This window comes from Papio anubis, chromosome 19, assembly GCF_008728515.1.
Source record: "Papio anubis isolate 15944 chromosome 19, Panubis1.0, whole genome shotgun sequence".
NCBI classification, from domain to species: domain Eukaryota; kingdom Metazoa; phylum Chordata; class Mammalia; order Primates; family Cercopithecidae; genus Papio; species Papio anubis.
Window position 1 is genome coordinate 64,655,939 of NC_044994.1, and position 21,794 is coordinate 64,677,732.

Sequence of the window (21,794 nt, forward strand, 5' to 3'; positions counted from 1 at the left end):
ATGTTCTAGGATCAGTTATTAAATATTAGTGGTTTTACCGAGAATGCAATAGGTAATCCAGGAATGTCAATAAATCACATTTTAACATGCTTTTACGCATTAAATAATTATGCAAATATGCCAGTTAATTGGGAGTTAGCCTCCCTTTTGTTTGTGTTGTATTTTTTTCTTTCCTTTTCTTTTCTTTTTTGTTATCCTAGGTATTTCTCCATGTATTTTCTTCCTTACTTTTGCTAATAGTTACAGAATTGCTGTGCAATGAAAAATAAAAACAAGTAAGCAAATCCTGATACGGTTAAGCAGCAATGTAGAGGCTGAGCATGGTGGCTCACGCCTGTAACCCCAGCACTTACTGACGATGAGGCAGGAGAACTACCTGAGGCCAGGAGTTCAAGACCAACCTGGCCAACATGGTGAAACCCCATCTCCACTAAAAATATAAAAATTAGCTTGGCATGGTGGCACATGCTTGTAATTCCAGCTACTCGGGAGGCTGAGGCAGGAGAATCATTTGAACCTGGGAGGTGGAGGTTGTAGTGAGCCAAGACTGTGCCACTGCACTCCAGTCTTGGTCTGGGTGACAGAGCAAGACCCTATCTCAAAACAAAAACAAAAACAAAGTAGCAATGTATAAAATTGGACAAAAATAAATTCTATTTTATAGACACCCAAAATATAATATTATATTGGGTTCTGAATTTCCTTGATATTGTCTGAATATTTCTCTCAGCAATGCATAAATGCAATGATGCATTAAAGACTCTCATTTCTCTCCTGGTTAAGAACTACAATAGCACCAATAGACCAAATCAAGCCTACATTCTCATTGCTCTTTCAAAGACTTGTGTGCACTCGGTCTACCAACACGTGTAGCCCCTTGCTCCCAGCACACTCCTGACACATCCGGCACCATGTCCACACAGCACTCCCTTCGTTTACCTGCCCCAGATACCCCTTCTCCACTCTGCCATCCAAATCACATCAGAACCCTATGATCTATAGTCTGAAAATATTATTCCAATCTATCAGAAAATTTAGCTGTTCCTTAAGTCCTATTTCACATGTAATATTTAAAAGTTTTAAGAGTATATTTTATCATCTTTTATCTCAAATATATACAAGCCTATATATTTGAGGCTTGTGACCATGCTTTTTTTTTTTTTAAATTAACGTTTATGTTTAATCTCTCATAATGGCTTAAGTTTACTAGGCTTGTAGTAAATACTCAATAGATGTTTTAACTGATTAATATTACTTAGCAAAAGGTTAACTCTGACTGGGCTGCATACCTTAGTATATTCCAGAGAGCAGAAGACTCTAACAAATGTGTTTATTGGTTGAGAACTAATCTTCAAGGCCACGGTCTTCCAATCAAGGCCAACATCTTCCAGTCAAGGCCACGGTCTTCCAGTCAAGGCCACGGTCTTCCAGTCAAGGCCACGGTCTTCCCATCAAGGCCACAGTCTTCCCGTCAAGGCCACAGTCTTCCAGTCAAGGCCACGGTCTTCCAGTCAAGGCCATGGTCTTCCAATCATGGCCACGGTCTTCTGATCAAGGCCACGGTCTTCCAGTCAAGGCCATGGTCTTCCAGTCAAGGCCATGGTCTTCCAATCAAAGCCACGGTCTTCCAGTCAAGGCCATGATCTTCCAATCATGGCCACGGTCTTCTGATCAAGGTCAGGGTCTTCTGATCAAGACCACAGTCTTCCAGTCAAGGCCATAGTCTTCCAATGCAGCATGTAGTGATTACAGGCAGCATGTATTCTCAGTAATTTAACTCGGCATCATATCTTTACTTCTTTGACTATTTCTGACAAAGCACATATTCCTCGACCAATTTACAGAAGACTTATTCTACTTACGAGGTTCAATATTCATCATTTAACCTATTGTCTCTTATAAACCAGCTGCTTTATTCCCTAGTGATTTAAAGGAAACTCAATATTTATTTATAATAAAGCGGCAGCCAAAGAAGTAACACTCCAAATGCCAATACCTCACACAATTTCCAGGGTCACAAGAGTGGACACACAACTTTATACTTGTTTCTATCAGAATAGCAAATAGAGCTTCATATTGATGTTAAAACACTATGAACGTAGATGGAACAATTTGCTATTGCTTTTTGTCACTGAACTATTTGAAAGTGTATTTAGACATGAGACCTTCCAACTAATTTGATTTCACTTTATTGGGTTTATTGACATCATCATTTCATCATTCAGATCTAACAATCCAAAGATGGAAACTGATTTCTGTTAATGAAGTAAAATATTCTAGTCAGCCAGAATAATGTCATATGTATAAGCGTATCATTGCTCTTGATGTAAAACCTTCACATAGAAAGGAGACACTACAACACTTCAAAATGAATCTTTCTTCACTGTTTCCTCCTCCCACATACACCAGTACCTATGCATTTGTGCAGAGCATTCATTTTTGGCTGTGCAACAGACTGTAGATTAAACAAAACTTAGAGAGAACTTCTCCAGACACATGAGCCTGGGATTGAAGAGTCCTGCTAACAGGACAGAGGGCCCAGCTATGATTTGGGCTGTCAGGAGTGATCATCCTTAAGGACAGATTGCTTCCTCCCTGAGCAAAAGCAGGTTTAGAGAAGAGTCCCTTGCAGCCTGGCCACCTGGTCTCTGACTCCCAGGGTTGCCTCTTTCACACTCTTTGCCTTTGAGTTGATTAACCTGTAAGTTGCTCAGTTACCGCATCTGTAAAGTGGGGATAAAGACAATACTTACCCGAGCGATTTAATTATGCACAGAACGCAGTATAGTGTCAGCGGCATGGATGCAAACATTACAAGATGGAATGAAATGAAACCGTTTAAGGAGAGTATTGCACAGAGGCTCTGGAGTCAATATGTCTGATTTTCCAAAGTGAGTTATGTGATCTTGAGCAAATTCACTAGCTTTTTCGATTTCGGTTTACATCTATATAATGGGGATAATTATAACTATTACATAAAGTTGTAAGAATTAAATGTGATAGATCTTTGAAAACCATAACAGATACTGTCACATGGTGTATGATAAAAGAATGTTACCTGTTCTTGAACTACCACAGTTACCAAAACAAAAGCAAATGAAACAAAACAAAAAACTTATACTGTATAAAAAGTATATTTGGAAAATCATAAGTTTGCATGAAAAATACAAAATGTTAATCAAAAAAAGTCAATTTTCTCTTTCAGATTTTTATATCAGGAAAACAGTTTAAACATCTTTGCTATATTGCTTCATTACTCTTCTTTTTAAACCCTCATCTATTCCCATTGTTACCACAAGGTGGCGAACTTACATCAGACTTTAGTTAAAGAGCATTTTACTCCCTCATGGGGATGACTAAAATAAACCATGAAAGCACCAGGAATGACACCTAAACCTATACATTACTAATTCTTTAAATAAACCAATTATTTAGCAGGGGACAACAAGTCTCTTACATATTTGAGTCATGTAGGAGAAGATAAAATACAGCCACAACACTCAAAATAAACGAAGTTTTACATAATGTATTTAATAAAGAAGCATAGAACACATATTTTTAATGTGAAAGGTCTAGTCATAGATGTACCTCCGATTTTAATGTTTATCTCATGTGGATAAACACTGCTTAAATTCTGTAACTTAAAGGTTTTTAATTTATAATAGCTACTTTAGTGTAGAAGTCACTAAGCTTATTCTATTAGAATTGTTTATTTCGGTTTTTTTTCTTTTTGAAATCCAGAAATCCACTAAATACTATTCAAGAAATATTAAAACGAATTGAAATAAAAACAGGCAGATTTCTTTGAAACAGTGATATTTCAACTATCCATGTTTTATGGTTAATAAAACTATCATTGGTAATTTGTTCAACGTCAAATAAGTCATCATATTACATCATGAAAAATGGGAAAACAAAATGATCCTTAATCATATTCTCCTAAAGACTCATTACACCACTGGACCCCATGTTTCTTGGACTTAGGGTCTGGTTCTCTTCACCTCCCCTCCCCAGTCCACTCATCTTGTTCTCTTCAGACATTCTTGCTGCTTGATTTCCTCAAATTATTTTAACTTCTTTAATTTTGAGCTTTGTCTAAAGCTCACCCAGCTCTATGCTGGCCTGTGTAGGCATAGCCACAGTCTCTCTCACACACAGAGTCACACAAACTCATATACCACACACACTTGAACACAGACACCACTCACAGACACACACATACCACTCAAACACACACTCACACCACACAGCCACAGTCACACCTCTGGTTCTTCTACTTCTGCTCTTTATTAATTCTTCATCATTCCCTGATCTTTAGTTTGAATGGAAATGCTCAGACGTGTGGAAAAGCAGCTGGGGGAGGAAACAGCTTGGAGTATGTATTAGTCCGTTTTCAGGCTGCTGTGAATACCCAAGACTAGGTAATTTATAAAGCAAAGGGTTTAATTGACTCACAGTTCCACATGACTAGGGAGGCCTCAGGAAACTTACAATGCCTTCATGTTGGAAGGCAAAACAGGCACTTCTTACATGGTGGCAAGAGAGAGAAGTGACAATCAGTGAAGGGGGAAGCCCTTATAAAACCACCAGATCTCATAGAACTCACTATCAGGTGAACAGCATGGAGGGAAACTGTCTCCGTGATTCAATTATCTCCACCTGGTCCAGCCCTTGACACGTGGGGCTTATTAACATTCAAGGTGAGATTTGGATGGGGACACAGAGCCAAACCATATCAGAGTATATTTACATCTTCTTGCTTTATTTCTCAGGTTCAACTTTTGTCAGCCTTGAAGATTTGCTAAAACTTACTTTTTAAAATTAAAACTTCTGACCCTCGGGATGGTCTAGAATCTGTTACTCTGTTTCGTGAGGGATGGAGGCAAAGCTTAACACTAATGTGAATATGTAAATATGACACATATCAACATTCTATAGTTAGGTCATGAATTCACACTGAAGAGCAAAATCTAGCATACTTACTTTTGTTACTAATGTTTATCAGTTCAGGTAACCAAGGTGATTTTCCCCCCGCCTTCTCAGGCCACTATGCTAGTGCCTTACAGACCCCTGTAACTGAGCCCCCTGAGGCTGTCACAGGTCCCTCATTTCCTCTGTCCTCTCTCTGGGCGATTTTCATCAGACGCAGAGCCCACACTAACGAGGGGGCTTAACCCCTACCTCTGACTACTATGTGAGATCCAGACTTACTCTGAACATTGAAATTCCTACTTAACATCTCCATTTGGAACTGTAATTACCATCCCAAACAGAATATGGCTGACGGGCTTAAGCAAAATGATTATCACCTTACTCCTCTTATCCACATTTTCCCCTTTAATTCTCACCTCCCACACCTTCCTGGCATTGACAAACGGCACGGCCATCCCCTAAGGTGTTCAGGCTAAAGACTCAAGACCATCCTTGGGTCCTTTCCCCCCTGGATACCGTTGAGCCAGTGGCCATCTCTTGGGTGACTCTGTCTCAATACAAAGCTCTTGTTCAGGTCTCCACTGCTGTGAAGGAGCCAGGCCCCCATTCACTGACAGCAATCTTACATGGGGTTCAGGGACACAGAAGCCATGGGGACCTTGGCCATTCGAAAGTGTAAATCAGGCCACATTTCACTTTGTTGAAGACACCCCAAAACACTTTCCAATAATGCTAGACTAATGTCCAAGCTCCTTGTACCCTAGTACACAGCAAGTGATTTATATTCTCACAGCCTCTGCCCACCCTAAACATTTATAAAATTCTTCCTCAACTCAGATGTCACCCACCATAACTAGCAGGTCACCATGTCCTCATCCTTCCCACCACATCACCCATGTTTGTTTTCTCACAATAGATACTAGGGTGTGGGCTAATCCCTTTGAGTTAACTCACCTGTGCCTTGTTGCTTCCTCTTAAAAGTCTGGCAACCAGATGTACCACTTTGTAGATGCTTCATAAATACTTGGTGACAGACTATATATCAGAATAAAAATTCTTTTTTTTTTTTAATTGGAGATGAAGTCTCCTCTGTCACCCAGGCCGGAGTGAAGTGGCATAATCTCAGCTCACTGCAAACCCTGCTGCCTGGGTTCAAGCAATTCTTCTGTCTCAGTCTCCTGAGTAGCTGGGATTACAGGCGCCTGTCACTGTGCCTGGCTAATTTTTGTATTTTCAGTAGAGCTGGGGTTTCATCATCTTGCTTAGGCTGGTCTTGAACTTCCGGCCTCATGATCCACTCACCTTGGCCTCCCAAAGTGCTGAGATTACAGAAGCAAGCCACAGTGCCCGGACAGAATAAAAACTATTTAAGCAACACAATGAATATTAAATGCCATCTTCTCATTAATGTCTGACAATGATTTTAATTTTTAAATAACAGCAAAACTTTAAAAAATAAACTTGAAAGAAAATAAAACTAGAGATATCAATTATGACTAATCAACTGAGGATGCAAATTTTGAAAACCTTCCAAAACGTCATTAAAAATATATAGCTTGGCTGGGCACAGTGGCTAACACCTGCAATACCAGCACTTCGGGAGGCTGAGGTGGGTGGGTCATTTGAGGTCAGGAGTTCAAGACCAGCTTGGCCAACACAGTGAGATCCCAACTCGATTAAAAACACAAAAATTAGCTGGGCGTGGTGGTGCATGTCTGTAATCCCAGCTACTCAGGAGGCTGAGGTGGGAGAATTGCTTGAACCCAGGAGGTGGAGGTTGCAGTGAGCAGAGATTGTGCCACTGCCCTTCAGCCTGGGTGACAGAGTGAGACTCAGTCTCAGAAGAAAAAAAAAAATATATATATATATATGTGTGTGTGTGTGTGTGTGTGTGTGTGTAGCTTGCTACTAATTATCATTTTTAATTGTGGTTAATTACACAAACAAAAATATTAAAAATATATAAAATATATTTGGCCATCAGAACTTCCCACAAAACAATTTTTTTTTCCAAAACAAATGGAAAAATTTCCCTTGTCACCACATTGAAACTTAAAATGGCTCATAGGCTATGCAATTAGAGGAAATGACATTTTACTTGAAAAATGGTGACCAGACTTGAGGCCAGAAATAGATTTGTGTATCTTTTTTTCATGTCCTTTATCATCTTCATAGTTATTTTGAAAAATCAATATCTGTTTTCAAAACTCTCTGTTCCAATATGACTAAGTTATACTTTGAAAATATCCAGTATTATGAAGTAAGATGTACATATATTAATCTGATTTTGTACAAGAAATTCTGTTCATAAATTTCAATTCGATCTCACACATATTTATGAGATTCCTCCCCAATCTTTGTGCTAAAGTTACATATTCTTACTGTTCTGAAAGATATTATATTAAGAAACACATCTTCATTGGAAACTTACATTCCATATATACAAACTCTTTCCTTTTATGTGGGGTGAACCACATCATAATTTATCCATTATTTTATCATCCCTAGACATTATTACATAATATTTTTATACTTCCATTATGTCTGCCTTGATTCGGCCTCACAGTGATCTCTTCAATGTGTGTACTTAGGCATTACAATTACGATAAGGAAGGCATTAAATTTCTTTGGCGTCTGCATGCTGATTACTATTAGGCCCTGGACATGTGGGCTAGAGTTAGTTTTCATGATACATACATGTCAGTAGCAGTTGGCTAGTTTAGACACACTATTCTTTTATAAAGGTACAATACTTGCTCTCATTGAACATGCCAAGTCCCAAAAAAGGGGCCTGCAATAAACGAAGATGAGAACCACACCTAAACCCATCACCATGACCTCAAACTTAAAAATCTGCTCCTTCAGAGGCTATCAATTAAAAGTAATAATTTTCTATTTCCATATAACAAACATATGCTGTGTATTTTCAGGGGCAGACATAAACTACAATAGTTGTAAAGCTAGAATCAGAGAGATAAATATGTATTATTTCCAAGGATTCTACTAAAAATTACAGGAAATTTCCTGCCTTTATTCTTGTCCAAGTGATTCCTTGTAGACCCACACACTTTATTTCAAAAAATTATTCTAACTGGTTCAATGAAAGTTCTGCAGTATTTTCTCAGTAACTCAATGAATAGGCAAAGAAGCAAAATTATTTAAGATACTTGTTTTAGTCAAATTACTTAAGAAAATTAACTTTAAATTTTAAGTATTTCATCAAACTACGTGTCTATACATGTAATACTTTTTCAATGATTTAAGCAACCATATCGGTAATAAAAGTCCATCAATAATTCATTTCAAATATTAGAATACTTTTGACAGTGTTTTCTTTATGGTACAATCAAACTCAATCAAAAACTTTAAAAAAAAACAGGAAGGAAGGGAGGTAAGAGGAGGTAAGAAAGGAAGGGAGGGAGGGAGGGATGAGGGATGAGGGAGGGAGGGAGGGGAGGGAGGGAAGGAAGGAAGGAAAGAAGGAAGGAAGGAAGGCAGGAAGGCAGGAAGGCAGGAAGGAAGGAAGGAAAGAAGGAAGGAAGGAAAGAAGGAAGGAAGGAAAAGAAATGAGGGAGGAAAGGAGAGTTAGCTTCTGGCAGATTACACAATTTTATTTCGTTTTCCTTCGCTCAATAGCCTCACTGTATTTGAAAGTGTTAACTACCCAAGTTTCAGTACGTTGTTATTTCACTAACAGATACGATACTAGTCACCTTCTGCCGACCATTTGCTATTTTCCAGACATACACTGAAAACTTTCAGCTGCCCTGTGATATTTTCTCTGTTTTACAGAAAGGAAACTGAGGATTAAAATCCAGGCATCACACACAAGAAAGTGGCAGAACTGACTGACACTGAAGATGTGCTCTTACATACTGTAATTCCATTTCAGATCTTTTCCAAAAGCAAAATAATTTTTTGAAATGGCTAATTTGTGATTCTGTTTCTAAAAATGTTTATCATTTATTTTAAAATTTCAAACCCATCTATACTTGCCCAAAGTTATATTTATATCTTTAGGATACATTAACTTTTTAAGTTTTTCTATAGTAATAACATATTTAATTTAAAAATAAATTCTTTATATAAAAGAATACTTATGCAATAGCAAGGTGTGAAGGCAGACTTGTATTAAGATATATCTTTATCAGTTGACTTTGTATACCTTTGGTCTTAAAGTCAACTTAATTATTGCTTTCAGAATTTCAGTTAAAGACTCCATCAGCTTAATATAAACAAGCAAAAAAAACAAAACAAAACAAAACACAGAAATACAAATTCTATTGTGGTCAAATAAATAACGGCTCTCCAAGTTGTCCACATCTTAGTCCCACATCCTGTGAATGTTACTTATATGGAAAAAGCGATTTCACAGGTGTGATTAAGGATTTCAAAATGAGGAATTATTCTGGATGATCCAGTTGAGCCCAATGCAGTAACAACTAAAGACAGGTAGAGACTGAAGGAACAGAGATGATGTAACAGCAAATCGTAAAGGCACACGAAGATGCTACACCAGTGGCTCTGACAAAGGAGAAGTGCTAGGAGCCAAGAAATCCTGCTCTAGAAACGGGAAATGGAAGGAAATGTACTTTACAATGGAGCCTCTTACTGGGCAGCAGCCTTGCTGACATCCTGGTCTCAGCCTAGTAAAACCTGTTTTAGGAATCTGACCTCCAGAAGTGTAAGATAATAAAGCTGTGTTATCTGATGCTTCTAAACGTACACTAATTGGTTACAGCAGCAATGGGAAACTAATATGCCCATCTAGACCACGCAGCAGATTTCTCAGGCATTTGACTTCGACTAACCAGCCTTCTGCCAAAGTGGCCGTCGCTGTACAGCACAGCAACCAGGGACAGGAGAGGGCAGTGATGAGAAAAGTAAAGATGAGACCGCTGACGGAGAGTGGCGGTTTCCAGCCAGGATACCCTGACAACTCGTATCATAATTAGTCCTGGGATGAATCTAAGGCTGCATTTTTCTAATTATCATCTGTCTTTAAGTTATTAAAGTGAATTCAAGGGTGTATGCACTCATATGGAGGGGAGAGAAAGGCCAATACTATATCTGGTGTTCTAAGATCCTGCAAAATTGCAGGTTTACCATCAGGATCTGTCATGCAGTCAGTCAGTCATCAGTTGAATGTCTCTCGGAAGATAAATGGTGGAGAAATTCTATTACAGAGCAGAGTTATTATGTAGTCTGAAAACTAAGTAATAGCTTTGTAAAAAAGTGTTTACCAAACCAATACATATATATTTTAGAAAAATTAGAAAATACAGGCAAAAAATGTCACCACCCAAATACAACCATTAATATCTTAATCCCATTGTCTTTTACATATATGTATTACATATATAATAAATGACATGTATTAAATGTTTATCCCATGTAGTTACAAGAGTATAAATGTAATGTACAAGTGTTCGCTACTTGCTTCTAACACCTTGCTTCTTAACATAGTACAACGTCCGTATCAATCTACCACATCATCTTAATAAAGAGTACATTCCCAGAACCATTTGACCAATCTACTTAAGCATTTTTCCACGCTTATAAACATGCACTCATCAGCAGTATGTATTCCTAGAGGTTAATATTTCTGATTCAAAGGTGATATTCTATCTTTGTTCCCCATTTTGGAATTCTGACATATAGTGCTAAATTGTCCTTCAGGAGACATTTTCTTTCCTATAAGCAGTGCATATGCTTTTATTTCAAGATTCCATCTCCAACATGATTTCATGTTTTTAACATTTTGATGGAGGAAATGATGTCTCATTAAATTTTAAATTTATATATTTGTTTACTAATATGTTTACATGTTTGTTTCTTATGCTTATAGGACATTTATGCTTCTCTTATGAATTAATTATACACATTTTGGCCCCATTTTCTATTAGAATGCTTATCTTTTTCTTATTTTTGAATATAATCATTATTTTTTATAAGATATAAGTATGTACCTACTGCCTTTTGTTTATCTTACCAATTATTCTCCAGGTCAACTTTTCCATATTTATTTTGATTATGATGTTTCTATATTAATAAATATTTGAAATTTATGTATGTTTGAATATGGTGATTTTTAAATCCAAAGTGTGCTTTATTTTAGGAAGACCTGCCAATATATGACACACATTCAGCAATTTTCTCAGCATATGTTGTGTATTGTTTATATTTAAATCTGTACGATCTGGTATTTATGCTACTATACGACATACATACATAAATATTTTCTATACTAGTAAAGTGGTCTTAATCTTTTTAAGACACATCAATTCACAAGGTGGTGGCATTAAGATTTATAGTAAGACTTCAATTTACACTTTGGCCCAAGGTATGATTGGTAACACTGCTTTCTCCAGTACATAACATTTTCTTTTCGTGGGGAAATATATAGTGAATAAGATGTCTTTTGATCTTAGTATTTACGCCAAACTTGTAAATGGTGTTTGGCCTTGCTTATTCTAGAGGAAAAACGAAACACTGTTGTGAAATATTAAGTGACAGGATTTACATTTTTTACTCCCTCTTCGCTTTCTTTAAAATAATTCTAAATTAGAAAATGTGTTAATTCATTTTTCCATAACTAACAAAGTTATTTAAAGTCATCCCATTTAAATCTGAAAGAAGTTAAAAAGGATTAAAGTAAGTTGGTTAATTTGAAGATACTTTGGTGTATAATCTCAGAGTGTTACTGAGTTATAATCTATATTTTTTCCCCTTAGGATCCATTAAATTTAGTTACTGAGATTATATGACAATTTTACTTAGTTATTACAAAATTAAGAATTTGCATTATCCAAGGCAGAATGCAAATTGTGTCAACAAGAGGCAGATGGCAGGCTATATCTTTTTCTAGACAGGAAAAGATAATAAAACTGAACAGTGAAATAAAATCAATCACTGTGTCAGTAGAGCAAATATCCAGCTAACAAAAACAAACGCTGCAGAGAAAAACTACACACAAAGAGAATTAGGCTTCTTAGAGTACAACCTTCCGTGGGTAATGTACTAAAATAAATGAGGGAGTATGTGGTGGGAGTGTGGCACAGAATACCAGATATAAATGAACATCTGAAGTGAGTCACACACTTGAGTTGAATCTGAGTTAGTGTGGAAGTGCGGTGCCTTCAGAGAAGCAACCACCATATTCATCTTTGAACCATCCATGCCTGGAAAGTTTAGTGAAGGAATAAAAGAATGAAAGCAGGAATATAAAAATGTATCAAAAAGAAAAGTTATTAATGATTAAGCTAGTGGAACCTCAACTTTTAGTGTCAATCTGATGCTGGAGTGATTGTTTCCTACAATTACAGTATATCTTGCCACATCTCCTGAACCATCAAAACTAGGACTAGCACTATATTAATAAACAGCAATCTATTACAACTGTTTTTAAGTAATATGTTAAAATTGATATTTGGATCATCCATTACATTAAAAAAGCCCACATCATTGCAATAGGAATACTATGTATTATTTTCTACTGCTGAGTCACAAATTATCACAAATTTGCCCACCAGCTTAGAACAATACCTTTTTATGATCTCATAGTTCTGTATGTCAGAAGTTCAGGCAGGGCTCAATTGGGTTCTTTCCTTAGGGTCTCTGAAGGCTAAAATCAAGAAGTCTGTCTGGATTGGGTTCTCATGAAAAACGTGGAGGCCTCTTCCAAGTTTGTTCAGGTTGTTGGGATGCTTCAGTGCGCTGGAATAGTAGGTTCTCACTTTCTTGCTGACTGGCAACCTGAGGACATTCTCAGATTCTAAAGATTGCTCAAAATTCCCCGCCACGTAGTTCTCTGTGTAGTATGGCAGGCTGCTTCTTTATGGCCAGGTGGAGTGTTCACTACAGTTAAAAATCTCTGACTTCTTTCATCCCTAACCATTAGATATTTACTTAGTTAGGTCAGACCCAGTAGGATAGTTTCCTTTTTAATTAACTCAAAGTGAATTGATTAGGGACAGTGATTACAAGGATCCCAAGAATATACCCCCATGACCTCATGACATAAAGTTCAAATCTCATCTAAATCTCATTGGTTCAAAGTCCAGAGTCTCCTTGTTTAAATCATCTAAACCTGGTGCAGATCCTGGGGGTACAGTTTCTCTCTGTGTATGGGTTCATGAAACTAAAAACAAGCCATCTGGCTCCAACATTCCCAACACAGTGGTGGGAGAGGCATAGGATTCTAGTTCAAATAAGGAAGAATGGATAACAAATAGGAGTATTGAACCCATAATAATTCTGAAGTCCATCAAGGTGAAGTCAAAGTTTTCTTGACTGTTCTGTTGCCTTTGGTTCTGTTCTCTGAGACAGCCTTTGTTTCTCATGGAAAGTGGCGCATATATATATATACGTATATATACATGTATATCTACACACATACACACTTATTACACATATATGTATATATACACACACATATATATCATACGTACACACATACACACACACATATATATGTTTTATCAGATTGATCATGCTATTAGAATTTTGGCATTCCAACTGTTTTACTGGGTACTCTGTCTCTCTCTGTCCAAGCTGACAGTATTTCTGCTGAGAAAATTAGCCTACACCTTTAACATTTAGCTCAGTAATCTACTTAGCTACATAGCCTATATTTAGCCTATATTTGTAACTTAGAAATTCTGCTTGCCACATACCTGCAGAACATAATTGTGCTAGGCTTTCTGCTACTACGAAACAGGGATTTCCCCCTCTCCCAGTTCTTAATAACATATTCATCTTCACTTGCATCTGAGTCATCATCATCTGTAGTTCTCCAAATCCAGATTTCTACTAACCACCTGTCCAAGGAAGCTTGGGCATTTTTCTCTCAAGTTCTTCAATTTTAGACAGCTCACCTGATTAGGTCAGGTCCACCTAAGATAATCTCCTTTCTTTTGATTAAATCAAACTCAATCAAGCTTTCATAGCCTTTCTATATATCTGCAAAATAACTTTTCACAGAGAAAGAATGTAAGTCAATAACCAAATAATATCCCAGGCTATTCACACACTCTGACTGTCTCAAGAGCAGGGGATTATATAAGCATTCCACACCAAGAGTTGTGATATTGTATGACTCCCTGTCCCTACCCAAATTTCACCCTGAATTGTAATAATCCCTAGGCGTCAAGGGCAGGAACAGGCGGAGGTAAATGAATCATGGGGTCAGTTTCCCCTATACTGTTCTCGCGATAGTGAGTGAGTTCTCAGGAGATCTGATGGTTTTATAGGCGTCTCACATTTACTCTACTGGCATGCATTCTCTCTCCTGCTGCCCTGTGAAGAGGTGCCTTCCACCATGATTGTAAGTTTTCTGAGGCCTCCCCAGCCATGTGGAGCTGTGAGTCAATTTAACCTCTTTTCTTTATAAATTACCCAGTCTTGGGTATTTCTTCATAACAGCGTAAGAACAAACTAATATAAGGTGAGAATGTCTTGGTTCATCTCAGAATCTGCCTTCCACAGAACATTTCAACTCAGTTCTTGGAACTTAAATGTTCCTGTATGTATATTTCTTTATTCTAAATAAATCTATAGCTTAGACTTGATAGTCTTTTGTCACAAGTTAACATAAAACTAAATGCATTATCTCATTTTAGCAAATTATTGTAAACAATTTCCATGCAACCATAATGTAGACAATTTGTTTTTCCATCTCCTCTACTTTATATGTTTGTTTTTAACAGAAATATGCTGTTCATCAATCAAATGTTAAGTGATGCATATTTTACGCTGCAAAAGTTGTAAAGAAGAGCAGAAGAACAGCTAAATGCAGAACTTCAGACGTCAAAACTAGTTTTAACTCATTCATCCATTCCAGTTACTGCAAATTCATATTCTAAACACAGAATAAGATTGGCTCAGAAAACTTAGCATGTGATTTATTTAAATGGACATATTCCACTAAGGTCTCTATTTTTTCCTATTGGACAGTTATTCAAATAGACAGTCTTACAATTGGTTATGAACTATCTATAAGTGTATTCAAAATTAAAATTATTCTAAATACAAGAATTACTTTAAAATCAGTATTCTTTAGGGTCAATGAATTTTCAAAAAAGATGCCAAGGTGTAAAGCTGTAATAATATAAGAAATCTTAAATAATATAAGAAAAGTCATAGATTATATATATTTATATAATATATATTACATATAATATATATTATATATTGTATATTATATGTATATATAAATATATATTTACATAAGTATATACTATATTAATATAAATACATAAATGATATGTAACAATTATATATAAAATTGTATGTAAATATAAATGTAAGAAATATAAGAATATATATAATGTAACAATATAAGAAATCACAAAATAAAATACAGCACACCTTCAATAATCAATGTAAGAATTATCCAAGGTATGGTATATCTCAAATTGGATGAATTCTTAATCTGCAAATATGTTTCTTGATATTTGTGGCTTCTTCATCTATGAGACTAAATTACTGATTAATTAATTGTTTTTACTGTTAACCTCAAAATACATTTAAATGTTAAATACTCTTTCTTAAAGGATATACGCTAAAGATAATACTTAAATGTTTTGTCTTCTTTTTTGGATTACTCATGCATGTGCTCTTCTTCACCAGGTAAATTGTAGACTACACATTTTGTGTGATTCAAGTGAAAAATGCCATTTAGCTTATTACTAAGGCTACCACCTAGTCAAGAAGAGAGTTCTCTTTCGGTGATAATATTGATTTTTTTTTTTTTTGTCTTGTCCCTGGGTTTCAAAATTGCTTTAGAGGATAAAGTCTGTATATGATTTTTCTGAAGCAAAAAAAAAAAAAAAAAAAAAAAAAAAAAAAAAAAAGTTTATAGTGGGCGCAAAAACACTGTGACGCCATAAATCAGGCAGCAATCTTTGACAGAACTGAGAGAGGCAGAGGTGAAGAGTTAGCAAAGTCAGTCGATGCAGCAGTATTATGCCTACAGGAGCAAGCTGCAGAGGTGGTGCTTCTCAAGCCTAGTTGCAAGTAAATACTTACCCTTTTCAGTGCCCTTATGCTCTCCCCATTACTGGTGTTAGACTAATTTTGTTAGAAATATTGGCATTTAACACAGGCTTTATAAAATGCTTCTAATGTGCACTTGCATGGTAAAAGTCTGATGAATTTTTTAGTAAGAACTTCATACCTCCTTGATACACTGATTATTTCCTTTTCCTATAATTTATTCAGATACAAATGTAAAACTATGATGGCTAAAAACGTATTCATATGGTACCCAAATGAGCATATTTCAGAATAGAAACCCCTCATTATAGTACACTTTTGTCTAATACTTGAAAGCCATGTAAGCGTGGCATGCTATATGGTTACAGTGTGACAGCAGAGTATGTAGGCATAAAATGCAGTGGATAGGACAGAAGAATCAAAATTCAGTCTGTAATCACTTAAAACAATGCTGACATATGAGAATAACTGTTACATGTTTTAATGATCATTATCATCATCCTCTTTAGAACATTCGAGTTCTGTCTCAGAAGTGTCTCCAAAGTAGCAAAGATATTCACAAGAGAAATCATGGGATTAGGAGTCAGGTCTTTAATTCTTGCCTCGGTTCTGTTAACAAATCATTAAGCATGGGGTTAAGGATGTGTGGGGAAAGTCAATTAACTTCAATGAACCCTTTTTTTCTATTTGAATTCAGAAAATGTGAAAAATTGAAATAGATGATCTCTAAATTCTCTTCTAACCCCTAAAAATATCCTATGGTCCCCACACAAGAAATTCTCACAGATATTAGGATATTATCAAATATGCTCTGTCTTGTTTCAATTTGTGCTGCTATAAAAGTATACTGGGGTAGTTTATTTAAAAAAAAAAAAAAAAAAGGACGTATTTAGCTCAGAGTTCTACAGGCTGAGAAGTTCAAGGACATGGCCCCGGCTTTGGGTGAGGGATTTCATGCTGTATTGCAGCACAGTGGAAAGTTTCCAGGGGGAAGTGGCCACGTGCAAACAAGAGCTGAAAAACCTGAGGGACGTCCTGGCTCTATCATAACCCATACTCGTAGAAACGAATCCATTCCTGAGAAGACAGATTGAGTCTTTTGAGAGTGAGAACTCACTGGTTATCAGAACAACATCAAGCTGTTAGGTATACGTCCCCATCACCTAAATACATCCCACAAGGCTACCCCTCTCAATATCACCACACTGGGGATCAAATTTCAACAGGAGTTTTGGTGGAGACAAGGAAACCAAACCATAGCATGCTCTAAAAATGCCATAAAGGGAGCAGCTTATGACCGACAGAAACTTACTTCTCACTGTTCTGGAGACTGGGAAGTTCATGATTAAGGCACCATCAGATGTGGAGTCTGCTGAGGGTTTGCTTCCTCATGGACAAACTATCTTGGACTCTCACTGGCAGAAGAGGTGAAGAGGTGAAGGTTTTCTCTCAGGCCTCTTTTATAAAGGCACTAATCTCACTTAACGAGGGCCCTGCTCCATAATGTAATTACTTCACAAAGGTCGAACCTCCCAATATCATCACCTTGGGTAGATGCAGATCTCACCATATATATTTGGAGGTGAAATCACCTTCAGACTAACCCTAACCCTAACTTCTTCCCCAAAATCCCTGACCTTCTCACATGCAAAATATATTGATTTTATCCCAATAGCCCTAAAAGTCTTGTTTCAGTGTCAATTTAAAACTCTTAAGTCCAAAATCTCATCTAAAGCAGATACGAGTGAGGCATACATTCTGAGGCAAATCACTCTTAAGCTGTAAATCTATGAATTAAAATGTGTTATGAACCTTCCAAAATACATGATGAGACAGGCATAGGACAGTCATGCCCAGTCCAAAAGGGGGACATAAGAAAGAAGTAGCAGGTCCCCAGCAAGCCCATAACCTTGAGACTCAGGAATCATTTTCTTGGCCAGGCACAGTGGCTCACACCTGTAATCCCAGCATTTTGGGAGGCCAAGGCATGTGGATCACCTGAGGTCTGGATTCGCAACCAGGCTGACCAACATGGTGAAACCCAGTCTCTACTAAATACAAAATAATTAGCCTAGTGTAGTGGTGCATGCCTGAAATCTCAGCTCTTTGGGAGGCTGAGGCAGGAGAATCGCTTGAACCCGGTAGGGGGAGGTTGCAGTGAGCTGAAATCGCACCACTGCACTCCAGCCTGGGCAACAAGAGCAAAACTCCATCTTAAAAAAAAAAAAAGAATTTTATCTTAGTGTTCTATCCTAGTGTTCTATCCTTTAAACACACTGGGGTAGAGGTCTACCCAACTGCTTTTCTGGGAACAGCCACAGCCTTCATAGATTGAAGTCACATGTCCTTGTCTCTAAAGGTCTTGACCGGGGGTGGCCCCACCCCATGATTCGGCTTGCCATTGTTAGTGGCATTGCAAAGATTCTTTGCCCGGGTTCCAAGTATCCTTTGAAATGTAGGTGAAGGCAGCCATGCCCCCACAACTTTGCTGATCAAAATGTGCACGCTCCACTTGGTGCAGTGAGGAAGACTGCTGCCAGAAAGCGCTGGGATAAAAGTTTGAGATAATTTGAGATACAAGGTAGGGGTGGACAGTGGTTTTTCTCCTTCAACTTACTCTGTTCCCCTAGACACGGGCCCTCTGGAGCTGAGCTGAGAGGCCAAGCGCAGTGATCTCTGACATGTCTTCAGTGTCATCCTTCCACTGACTTCAGCAATAGGTCCTGATTTCCACCGAGTTGGCCAATCCACATTCATCTTGTCAGACGCCTGCTTGGCCACACCTTTGGGGTTTCCTTGTAAGCATGTTTTCTCATTCTTTACAATATGAATAGACCGAGAATTTCCAAATCTTTAATTTCTGCTTCCATTTTGATAAGTAATTCCATCTCTAAATCTTTTCTTTCTTCTTGGATTTTATGACAGGCAGTCAGGAGCCAAACGTTCTTTAACACTTTGCCTAGACATTTTCTCAGCAAAATACCCAATTTCATCCCTTACAAGCAATACCTTCCACAAAACATGAGAGCACAAACACAATTCTGCCAAATTCTTTGCCAATTTGTAACAAGGATGACCTTTCCTCCACTGTCTAGAAACATATTCCTCATTTCCATTTGAAAGCTCATCAAAACGACCCTTACTATTTATATTTCTATAAACATTCTGTTCAGAATAACTTAGGAATTCTCTAACAAGATTCTCCTCCTCTCCTACTGAACCCAGATCAGGATCAGCCTTAATGATCTGTTCATGGCAACGTAAATATTTTCTAGCAAGGACCTCAAAACTCCTCCAGCCTCTACTCATTACTCAGTTCCAAAGCCATTGCCACATATTTTGAGGTCTTTGTTACAGCAACATGCCCACATATCAGTGTAAATTTTCTGTGTATGTCCACTTGCCTGCTAGAACAAAATACCATAGACTAGATGGCTTGTAAACAACATTAAAAATTCCAGCCTCTTAGTTTTGAAGGGACATAACATTCAGGCACCAGCACGCTCTAAGCACTTCACCACTGAACTGGGGATACTATTTTATAAATGTGTAGGCACCAGGAAAATATCCAGGTGCTTTCTTATTACCTGAATAAGACGAAGGCAGATCACTGATTTTCTACCTCCAACTTTTACTGCATGGGTGTGTGAATGGAGTAAACGTTAGATAATACATGTAACTATATATACATATATAAGGCATATATTGGATGTGTATAATTATATGTTAGGCATATATAGTTACATATTAAAAGTATAATTATATATTAGATTATATACACACTAACATACATTAATGTAATTGTATATATTAGCCATATAGAAAAATATATGAATAGTTTGTATAACTATCACCATCTACAAGAACCAAAGTCATCAGCCACTACAAAAAGGTTAAGTCAAAATTCTCTCTCAGCCACTAATATTGAATAAAGCAATACCATCGAGGAACTTGAACTCCCTAAACAAAGTCTCTTTGCTTCCTCTTAAGTACCCTTAGAATGATTCCTGCCCACCCATTGACAAGTAGTAGCACTGATTGAAGTCCACTTTCTATTGTTTTGAAGTTTTCATCTCTTACGTGGAATACTTTCACTTCAATGAATAAAGACACTCTATACCCATGTACTTCATCACAGGATAACTTTGATCTTAGGTATAAATAATGATAGAATTCTGCACAATTTTAGTCAATGCAGTAAAAAGTAGAACATCATGACAAATATACACAGGCAACATCTTAGTCTGTTTGGGTTACTACAGCAAACTACAATAAATTAGGTGGCTTATAGCAAACAGGATTTTGTTTCTCATTGTTCTGGATGTTGGAAGGTTCTGGATGATCTTGGAAGTCCAAGATCAAAGTGCTGGCAGATTTGGTGTGTTTACGATCCATCTCCTGGTTCACAGATGAAACTTTCTAGCTATGTCCTCACATGGGGGAAAGGGCAAGGCTGCTCTCTGGGCCTCTTTATTATTAGAGGACTAATGCCTATGACGAGAGCTGTACTTATGAGCTAATCACCTCTCAAATGCCTCACTTCCTTATACCCTTACCTTGGCAACTGGATTTTGAACATATGACGTTTTGAAGGGGTGCCACAGAACCATTCAGACCAACACAGATGGTAACATGACATAAAGGACAAACCTGTTTCAGTGGAAACTTACTGTACATTTATGAGATGATCACAGAGAATGCTGTTGTAAAACTCATCATTTGAAGAGAGTGATTATTTGTCCACTGTGAAAGAACATATTGGGATGGGTGCCTCTGTAGGAAGAACACCCTGTGTCTTTTCAAGTCATTGAAAAGTCAGCCCACTTCAATGACTTCCAGACATAATTTAATTACATGCATTGAAACTCTATTTTTTATAATCTCAAATAGACATATTTATAATAATATATGCACCATATATACAGTTCACCATTTCTTATCTATGCAGATTTTTAAAGACTCATAGAACTTAATCTATTTTCAGAGTTGAAAGGGATCTTTGATGTTAGCCAGTCTTTCAAGCTATTCCTACATAGATGACTCCCCTATACCATTCATGCCAGATAATAATCCATTTTCAGATCCAATCACCCATCTAACCATATTTCATGTCCTTCATAGGCATTCTTTCAAATTTTGAATATCACAACTCACACGACAAACATTTTTCCCCCTAAATTGTACTCAAAAGTTTCTCTGTAACTTTCAAACATAAATCTTACTTTTGAGACCCATGAGATATAGGTCTGAGGTAGTTATCACATTTTGAACAACAACAAATCCTAAAGTAAACGTTTCTTCCTATTTGGAATTACATCTTTGTCAGCCTCTTCTAGGTGATTACTCTCCTCACTAATAATAGTCAGGAAAGAACAGACTGTGCCTTTTGCATTTTGATTGGTGCAGCTTCCCAAAAGACTAAAATCCTTTTTTTTTTTTTTTTTTTTGCATTGTTTCTCCACTAACATTAATATAGGCTAATATCGTTTATAGGATTATTTTTATCAGCCATAATCAAAGTATTGACTCACATTAAGTTTGAATGAAATAAGACCACAGGACCGTCCTGGGCATCAGGGTTCCTCTATGTTATTGATTTCTGAAATATAATGCTTTTATCATATATCTCTATTATACTTTATGGCATACTTTGGATAAAAATCACAGATTTTTGTTATTTATTAAAATCTTGACTATATCATTTAATATATTAGCTTGCCCTTTCATATTTTTATCATTTAAATTAAATACGAGTTCTCGGTATGTTATTCCTGAAGACTGATAAGAATAGTGAATAAATATAGAACCCTGAAATTCCCTCACTGAAGGAATAATTCATTGAATTTGGTAGATCAATCAGCAGTGAG

At 36.9% G+C, this 21,794-nt stretch overlaps 1 protein-coding gene across 3 annotated transcripts in view; it reads right to left on the minus strand.

Moving 5' to 3' along the window:
- The window catches only part of LOC116268609 (neuropilin and tolloid-like protein 1), a 125,063-nt gene that overhangs the window by 16,766 nt on the left and 86,503 nt on the right, over nucleotides 1-21,794 (minus strand). The gene's annotated exons all lie outside the window — the stretch shown is intronic.